The sequence below is a fragment of the Aotus nancymaae genome, unplaced genomic scaffold, assembly GCF_030222135.1.
Source record: "Aotus nancymaae isolate 86718 unplaced genomic scaffold, 86718_ANA_hifiasm-v0.15.2.pri h1tg000019l, whole genome shotgun sequence".
Classification (NCBI taxonomy): Eukaryota; Metazoa; Chordata; class Mammalia; order Primates; family Aotidae; genus Aotus; species Aotus nancymaae.
This window is the reverse complement of record NW_026988431.1, coordinates 34,274,089-34,283,849: the sequence shown is the minus strand read 5'-3', so window position 1 is coordinate 34,283,849 and position 9,761 is coordinate 34,274,089. Positions and strand designations below refer to the sequence as shown.

The following is a 9,761-nucleotide window of genomic DNA, read 5'->3' as shown; positions in this document are numbered from 1 at the left end:
AGTGAAAATGGGATTACGTGCAGGGAAATATGAATTAATGAACATGGGGAGGACAAGGATGGGGAGAGTAGTGAGCATGTGCTGAAGATACTAGGGGAGAGGATCTGGTGAAAAATTTGATCTTAGACAAGCACCTAGATAAAGAAATAATGGGATAAGGTTTCTAAACCCCACTATGTGCTTAAGCGTCATCCTCTTCTTCCTCAGCCTCCTTTTCATCATCCTTGATCAACTCTAGCTGGTCATCCCCCCATCTTCATTATCATCATTATCCAGTAGGCCCCCTCCTCAGCAGAGTCATCTGCACCCCCCTCAGACTCCATCTTCACATTAGCCTCATCTCTCTTCACGGAGCTGCTGCTCTGCTCTTCTGATTTATCATTCTTCATCTCTACTGCTTATTTGCTCTGTTCCTTTCCAGGTTTTTCCAGGTTTTCCAGGAGATAATCCACTTCTTGTTTTATCTGGGTCAATTCCTTCTTAATGACCTGAAGGTCAACTCCTTTCAACTTTCCAGACTCAGAAGATCCCCGCTGTCCACTCTTAGAATCGAAGCCGCTTTTGCCCCTTTTCACAAGGTGTTTCCTGATACTCGTTGATGTTTCAAAGGCACTACGCCCGAGCAGTAGGGGGAGGGGAGGAGGAGGTACACATGCTGGGTAACTACACATCCTATCATAATAATCCCATTGAAAGTCATCGTCCAAGTCAAAGGAAGAACTGAGTAGAGGGGGCGGAGAAGGGTGTTCTGTTACTGACCTGTACGTCTCTGTTGCAGATCGTTTCACACCTGCTTTTCCTCAGTTCACTTTTGACTCTGCAGCCAGGTTAATATCTAAAACCTGGCCGCAATCTTCCTGCCATCCTCTCCCACTACAGCATCTGGGACATTTCTCTCATTAACATACTGAATGAAGGCAAAGCCCTTATGAGCAGAGCAGCCCACGATTTTGCCATACTTCGAAAAGATTGCCTCCACATCAGATTTCTCGATCACCAGAGTGTTGAGATTCCCAATGAACACACGGGAGTTCATGGAGCGAGGATCTGTCTTATTGGTAAGGTTGCTGGCCATTGTGTTTGATGAGAACGTTTCTCACAAAGCCGAAAACAGGAGCCGGGAGGGAGAAGAGATTGGATTCTGAGTCTCCTCCTACTCACGGGTTCTAGGTGGAGAAGCCGACTGCTGCTGGAGGTCAGCAATGCGGCTACAACCGCTCAGTTTTTGTCTCTTCACAAAATGCAGACTTCTCTATTTCTACAAAACTTTGTGAGTGTATCTGATGTGCACTGAGAACCCACTAGCCTAGAAATTATTCGATTCAAGCTTTTTAAAAAAAAAAAAATGAGAAAAGGCTGTGGCCAATTAACATTTTAAACAACAATTGAAATATGCTGTTGCTCAATATCATCAGGTAAAACTACTCAGACTCAGATAAATATAGGAAAATTCAACAGAACTATTTTATAAGACTTTTGATCAGTATTTTCCTTAAAATTGAAACATATACAGAAAGTAAAGCATTGATGAATACCTCATAAGGCATAAAGTTTCTAAAATATTTATATTAATAGCATCTGACCTATGCAAATTTAATATAGGAAACACAGGACAGCTCTTCTGATGTGACAACTCTTCCATGGAATCTACAAAAGCTAATCATTTTCAGTATCTCTTTTTATAAGGTAAAATAACAAATCTTTGTGATTTTCTAGGAACCCTCTGGGAAATCTCAAAAACTGTTGTAGGTATAAAAGATGTCTTGCAAGTTTTATTTTATTTTCTTCTATATTTCAGATCTGATTTTCAGAAGGCAAAAATCAAAAAAGCTGTCAAAGACTTGGACACTTGATTAAGATAGGTTCACGAGTGCCTGAGAAACAGTACTTGGTTTCCTATTAAAGTGACAATAAGACATTTAAAAATAAATATACAAGGTAACATGGTTGTAAAGAACCCTACATGAAAGAAAAAAGCTTACTTTCATAAATAAGGGACATTTTTCCTTAATTTTTTCCTCTTCCTCTTCCTCTTCCTCCTTCTTCTCCTCCCCTGCACCTGTTCCTCCTCGGCCTCCTCCTCTTTTTGTTTTCTTCTCCTTTTCCTTTTCCTACTTTTTCATAGATAAGAGCATAAAGTTAACATACAGAATGTACAGTTATTCAAGTGAGTCACAGAATCTTTGCTTTCTAGGCAGATTACACAGAGAGTAAATAGGGCAACCAACTATTCTGGTTTCTCTAGGACTGTTTTGGTTTTAGTGCTGAAAGTTTTATATCCAGGAAACCCTGTGGTTCCAGGCAGATCAGGAAGGTTGGTTACCATAGAGAGAATAACCATTCACATTGTAGGTAAAGACAATCAGTAAATCAAGAAACCAAGTACATCAAGATTGAGTGAATTTTGCAAAAGTTTTAACACATTTAGTAGCTTAAATATCAAGCTTTCACTTTCAAGTTTTAACTTTTATTATGCTCTTTCATACTCTGGTGACACTTTTATTCTACTGCAGATATGAGGGGGTCCACAAGTTTAAAATTAATTTTATTATAATCTGAAGCGCTTATTTATGATCACATGCTATACATTCATCATTGCCATCTTTAAATAAATGAATAAATAGGTATTTTAAATATTTCTCAGTTTTGATTTTTAATATAGTAAATACAAATAGCTGTAATCACATATACAAAAGCTCTTTGAGGTCCTAAGTAAGTGTGAAGTAATCCGAAGAACAAAAATTCCAAGAACGTCTGCTTCTGGAAAAATAAAAGCATATTCTCAGTTGCATTTTTCTGTCACTATTGTTCCCAGGTGCAGTTACTCATATTAATTATAACTTTTAACTGAAGTAATTAACTTCTATTTCACAGAAAAGACAAGAAAGTGGATAATTAACATATTTCTGTCATCTCAAAGCATTTAAGCAGATTAACAAAATTCATAATGTAACATTTTGTAGTCACATGCATCCCGATGTGGCAAAAGTGAGCACATCTAATAACATGACCCATTGTTATAGTTTCTCTAATATACAAAAATAAGTAAAATTATTCTTAATAATATGTGTGTTAGTGTTCTATCCTACTTAGAAAGCAACTAGATATCTATTGATTACATATTAATTAATTTAATATCAATTTAAGGCTTAAATTACCTAGAGATCTTGGAAATTATCTTCAAGATGACATAACTATAGAACACAATTACTGTTGAAATAAAACGTGTGTCAGGTGATGGCATAGCTTAAGAAAAGAATCCAGAAAAAAAAAAAAAACTGTGTCAGAATAAGGATTCACTTCACTTGGACATAAATACATAAAACATTACATAAAAATAATGTTAGCTTATTTGTTCTATTAAAAAATGTTAAGAAAAACATACCCAGGTAAAATAAGCTGTTTGCTTGTATTACACTTAATAGTGATAAATCAGAAAAGACAAAGTTGTTGTTATTAAACTCACATTGGTAAACTAGTCATTTGCCAAATATTTGCTTTAGTTATGTGAATTTGGATTTTTAAAAGGTTTCTGAGTTAGTTTCAGGAAGAACCAATTTTAGCACATTTTTATAGCACATTAAAGTATTAGAAATTTAATTAGCTTATGTTTTAGGGATTTTATATAGGCATTTATTTATTCTATTAATCAATCAGAACAAACAGCCTTTAATTTAAAAGACTTTATAATCTTATTTATTTACCCCCTCCAGAAATAGGAAAATATACACACACATTGAGAGGTAAATGCTTTTCCAAATTACAGACAGAGAGCTTATAGCTTCAATTCTACAATTTTAGCCACAGGTCAAGTAACACAAGAGACACAGAAATTTAAAAACAAAAAGCAAATTAAAAAACCCTCACGATTCCAGATATCAAAGAGATATTCTCCTTCCTAGTAGGCACGCAATTTCTAATTGATTTGTTTCAAAATAGACAAACATTTAAGCAAACAGAAAACAAATTAAAAAGACTAACAAACCAGATTCTCTATCATGTTGCCTCTAGCTTTGTTCTTTTTGCTTAGAATTTTCTTGGCTATATGGGCTCATTTTTGGTTCCATATGAAATTTAAAGTAGCTTTTTCCAATTCTGTGAAGAAAGTCAGTGGTAGCGTGATGGGGGTAGCATCGAATCTGTAAATCACTTTGGGCAGTACAGCCATTTTCATGATACTGGTTGTTCCTATCCAAGAGCATGGAATGTTTTTCCATTTGTTTGTGTCCTCTCTTGTTTCCTTGAGCAGTGGTTTGTAGTTCTCCTTGAAGAGGTCCTTCACATCCCTTGTATGTTGTATTTCTAGGTATTTTATTCTCTTGCATTAATTGTGAATAGGAGTTCACTCACGATTTGGCTCTCTGCTTGTCTATTATTGGTGTATAGGAATGCTTGTGATTTGTGCCCATTGATTTTGTATCCTGAGACTTTGCTGAAGTTGCTTATCAGTTAAGGAGATGTGGGGCTGAGATGATGGGATTTTCTAAATATACAGTCATGTCATCTGCAAACAGAGATAATTTGACTTCCTCTCTTCCTAATTGAATACGCTTTATTTCTTTCTCTTGCCTGAGTGTCCTGGCCAGAACTTCCGTACTATGTCAAGTAGGAGTGGTGAGAGAGGACATCCTTGTCTTGTGCCACTTTTCAAAGGGAATGCTTCCAGCTTTTGCTCATTCAATATGATATGGGCTGGGGGTTTGTCATAAATTGCTCTTATTATTTTGAGATACATTCCATCAATACTTAGTTTATTGAGAGTTTTTAGCATGAAGGGGTGTTGAATTTTGTCAAAGGCCTTGTCTGCATCTATTGAGCTAGTAATGTGGTTTTTGTCATTGGCTCTGTTAATGTGATGGATTACATTTATTGATTTGCATATGTTGAACCAGCCTTGCATCCCAGGGATGAAGCTGACCTGATCATGGTGGATAAGATTTTTGACGTGCTGCTGGATTCGGTTTCCAGTATTTTATTGGGGATTTTTGTATCAGTGTTCATCAGGAATACTGGCCTAAAATTTTCTTTCTTCATTGTGTCTCTGCCAGATTTTGGTATCAGAATGATGCTGGCCTCATAAAATGAGTTAGGGAGGAGTCTCTCTTTTTCTATTGCTTGGAATAATTTCAGAAGGAATGGTACCAGCTCCTCTTTGTACCTCTGGTAGAATTTGGTTGTGAATCTGTCTGGTCCTGGGCTTTTTATGGTTGGTAGGCTATTAATTACTGCCTCAATTTCAGAACTTGTTATTGGTCTATTCAGGGATCAAGTTCTTCCTGGTTTAGTCCTGGGAGGGTGTATGCTTCCAGGGATTTATCTATTTCTTCTAGACTTTCTGGTTTATTTGCACAAAGGTGTTTATAGTATTCTCTGATGGTAGTTTGTATTTCTGTGGGATACAAAATATAGTTTGTAGTATTCTCTGATGGTAATTTGTATTTCTATTCATTCACAGGATGAATCTCCAAGGTTTCTTATCTGTCTACTCCTTCCTCCATTCATTTTACATTTGTGGTAAAGTTCTTTCTTTCTCATCCCTTACCTTTTTCCATTGGCCTTTTGACAACAGTTGGGCCATTTTTCACTCTGTCTTCCTAACTCCAGTATATTTATATTTACTGAAAGATCTATTTTGTTGATCTTTTCAAAAAACCAGCTCCTGGATTCACTGATTTTTTTGAAGGGTTTGTCCTATCTCTCCTTCAGTTCTGCTCTGATCTTAGTTATTGCTTGTCTTCTGCTAGCTTTTGCATTTGTTTGCTCTTGTTTCTCTAGTTCTTTTAATTGTGATGTTAGGGTGTCAATTTTAGATCTTTCCCGCTTTCTCCTGTGGGTATTTAATGCTATAAATTTCCCTCTATACACTGCTTTAGCTGTGTCCCAGAGATTCTGGTATGTTGTATCTTTGCTCTCATTGGTTTCAAAGAACTTATTTATTTCTGCCTTAATTTCATTATTTATCCAGTAGTCATTCAGGAGCAGGTTGTTCAGTTTCCATGTAGTTATACAGTTTTGAATGAGTTTCTTAATCCTGAGTTCTAATTTGATTGCACTGTGCTCTGAGAGACTGTTTGTTATGATTTCTGTTCTTTTGCATTTGCTGAGGAGTGTTTTACTTCCAATTATGTGGTCAATTTTAGAATAAGTGTGATGTGGTGCTGAGAAGAATGTATATTCTGTTGAGTTGGAGTGGAGAGTTCTGTAGATGTCTTTTAGGTCTGCTTGGTCCAGGGCTGGGTTCAAGTCCTGAATATCCTTGTTAATTTTCTGTCTCATTGATCTGTCTAATATTGACAGTGAGGTGTTAAAGTCTCCCACTATTATTGTGTAGGAGTCTAAGTAGGTCTCTAAGAACTTGCTTTATGAATCTGGGTGCTCCTGTACTGGGTGCATATATATTTAGGATAGTAAGCTCTTTTTGTTGCATTGATCCCTTTATCATTACATGATGCTCTTCGTCTTTTTTGATCTTTGTTGGTTTAAAGTCTATTTTATCAGAGACTAGGATTGAAAACCCTCCTTTTTTTTCAATCTATTTGCTTGGTAAATATTCTTCCATCCCTTTATTTTGAGCCTATGTGTCTTTCCACATGAGATGAATTTCCTGAATACAGCACACTGATGGGTCTTGACTCTTTATTAAATTTGTCAGTCTGTGCCTTCTAATTGGGGCATTTAACCCATTAACATTTAAGGTTAATATTGTTATGTGTGAATTTGATCCTGTCGTTATGATCCTAGATGCTTATTTTGCCCATTAGTTGATGCACTTTCATCATAGCATCAATGGTCTTACAATTTGGTATGTTTTTGCAGTGGCTGGTACTAGTTGTTCCTTTCCATGTTTAGTACTTCCTTCAAGAGCTCTTGTAAGGCAGGCCTGGTGGTGACAAAATCTCTCAGCATTTGTTTGTCTGTAAAGGATTTTATTTATCCTTCACTTATAAAGCTTAGTTTGGCTGGTTATGAAATTCTGGATTGAAAATTATTTTCTTTAAGAATGTTGAATATTGGCCTCCACTCTCTTCTGGCTTGTAGGGTTTCTGCTGAGAGATCTGCTGTAAGTTTGATGGGCTTCCCTTTGTGGGTAACCTGATCTTTCTCTCTGGCTGTCCTTTACATATTTTCTTTCATTTCAACCTTGGTGAATCTGACAGTTATGTGTCTTGGGGTTGCTCATCTCAAGGAGTATCTTTGTGGTATTCTCTGTATTTCCTGAATTTGGATGTTGGCCTGTCTTGCTCGGTTGGGGAAGTTCTCCTGTATAATATCCTGAAAAGTGTTTTCCACCTTGGTTCCATTCTCCCCATCATTTTCAGGGACCCTAATCAAACATAGGTTTGGTCTTTTCCCACAGTCCCATATTTCTTGGAGGCTTTGTTTGTTTCTTTCCATTCTTTTTTCTCTAATCTTGTCTTCGTGCTTTATTTCATTAAGTTGATCTTCAATCTCTGATATCCTTTCTTCTGCTTGATCAATTAAGCTACTGATACTTGTATATGCTTCACAAAGTTCTCATGCTGTGTTTTTCAGCTCCATCAGGTCATTTATGTTCTTCTCTAAACTGGTTATTCTAGTTAGCAATTCCTCTAACCTTTTTTCTGGGCTGGAGTGCCCTATTTCTCACGGCACAGTCCCTCATGGCTTCCCTTGGCTAAGGGAAGGAGTTCCCCAACCTCTTGCACTTCCTGGGTGAGACACCCCACCCTGCTTTGACTCACTCTCCATGGGCTGCACCCACTGTCTAACCAGTCCCAGTAAGATGAGCCAGGTACCTCAGTTGGAAATGCAGAAATCACCCACCTTCTGCATCTATCTCGCTGGGAGCTGCAGACCAGAGCTGTTACTATTCAGTCATCTTGCCAGACACCCTACATTGTTCTTTTATAGGTAATCTGTATGGTTGTTTTTGTTCTCTCTGAGAAATTTTAGAATTGTATTTTTATTTTTATCTAAATTTGCACCACAGTGTGTTCTGTGTTACATATATTCTGGGTAATCTCCTTGACTGTTTCTTCTGTTTCACTAATTGTTTCTTAAACTGTGTTTAATCAACTGTTTATCACATCTATTACCTTTTTAATTTTAGTGATTATATTTTTAATATGTAGAACTACTCTTTTTACATTTTTAATGTTTTCAAAAACTTTTTTTTTATGTTTTTAGTGCTTTTTAATTTTCTTTATTCATTTTAAACATAATTATTCTATAGTCTGTATCTGATTTTATTAACTGAAACTCTTGGAAATCTGATTTCACTGTATGTTTCTTTAGATGATGCTCTTGGTGGATTACAAACAGCATCTGTTTGTGTGGGTTTGTCAGTGTGTGTTATAATTTTGTATTATGAGCTCATATTTGGCATGGCTTTATCACACAGAATTCTGGTTGGTCTGGTTTTGAAGGTGCGTTCCTCTATAGAGCTTTTACATTTACTAATTCCTGGCAGCCTAAGAGTATTAACAAGCATGGGACACTTATTATTTTAATATTTTAGCTAGCAGAAAGGATAAATTCAAACCCCAAACCAAGGTCAGAGCAGAATAGACTTTTTTTTTTAACCTATGTAGATCCCATGCCAAATAGATAAACTTTTTTCTTGTCTGTTGCTGCAGATTTTGACTAATTTACACCCTCAGTGAGGGAGTAGCCCTTCAAGTGCCTGGCTTTATACAGACATCTCAGTTTCAATTTTGCATCTTACACCAAGACCAGTGCCTCCTCCCTCAATGCCCATGAAAATGCAATCCTTTGGCTTAGTGCAATTAGCAACTCCTTTCTTGCTCCCAACCCCTTCCCCTACCAGGCCAGCTTTTCATTACACATTTTTATAGTGGAGGCCTTTGGGGTACTCAGTTGCAGGCAAGAGGGCTTGTGGAGGCCCTAAAATTCAAGGCTAGGAGGGAATATCTACTTCTCCAGCCTAGGAGGCTGACTGCTCAGCCTACAGCAGCTTCTGGCTGGACTTCTCAGGATGAATCTCCAAGGTTTCTTATCTGTCTCCTCCTTCCTCCATTCATTCTACATTTGTGGTAAAGTTATTTCTTTCTCATCCTTTACGTTTCCCCATTGGCCTTTTGACAACAGCTGGGCCATTTTTCACTCTGTCTTCCTAACACCACTATATTTACTGAAAGGTAAATGTGCTGTTTTATATCCTTCATACCACACACAGAGACATTTACTTAGATTTCATAGCACAAAGATACATATATGAGAGCTGCACTGTCATCATCAAAATAGGTCTCATTTTAGAACTCATGGTATATCTCTCTCAGCCCACACCCCCATTCCTCACAGTCCCTTCTCAGATGCCACATCTTGGAATAGAGTGTCAGAGCAATAAACTAACCTATTTCCATCAGGATAGCCCATTTGGAGAACAGTCCTGAACCAAGGGTCTTTGTCCAGCTTTGCCCCGACTTTGATCCAGGTGATCCTCAGCTTGCTCCTTGGGTCTTAAAACAACATCCTGCTGCCCCTCTGCCTCCATCTGACCTCCCTCCAGGCCCAGCTTGCTTTTAGTAGAATCATGTTCCCAGAACACACTTTTCTCATGTCTCACCCTGCTGTTTGGACGCCCACAGAGCACTTCCCAGGAAGCAAGAGAGAGTTAGGCTCTCAAGTCAGGCTCCAGCCTTCTTTCAAAGCTGGCCTAGCATACTGTAGAAGAAACGGATTTGGAGCCCAACAGGTCTGAGTTTGAATCCTGGCTCAACCACTTACAAGTTATGATTAGACATGTGATATAACCTCCATGA

At 37.5% G+C, this 9,761-nt stretch overlaps 1 pseudogene; it reads right to left on the bottom strand.

Moving 5' to 3' along the window:
* Positions 1 to 234: 234 nt before the first annotated feature.
* Positions 235 to 1,075, bottom strand: LOC105716532 (heterogeneous nuclear ribonucleoproteins C1/C2-like; annotated as a pseudogene).
* Between the last annotated feature and the right edge of the window lie 8,686 nt (positions 1,076 to 9,761).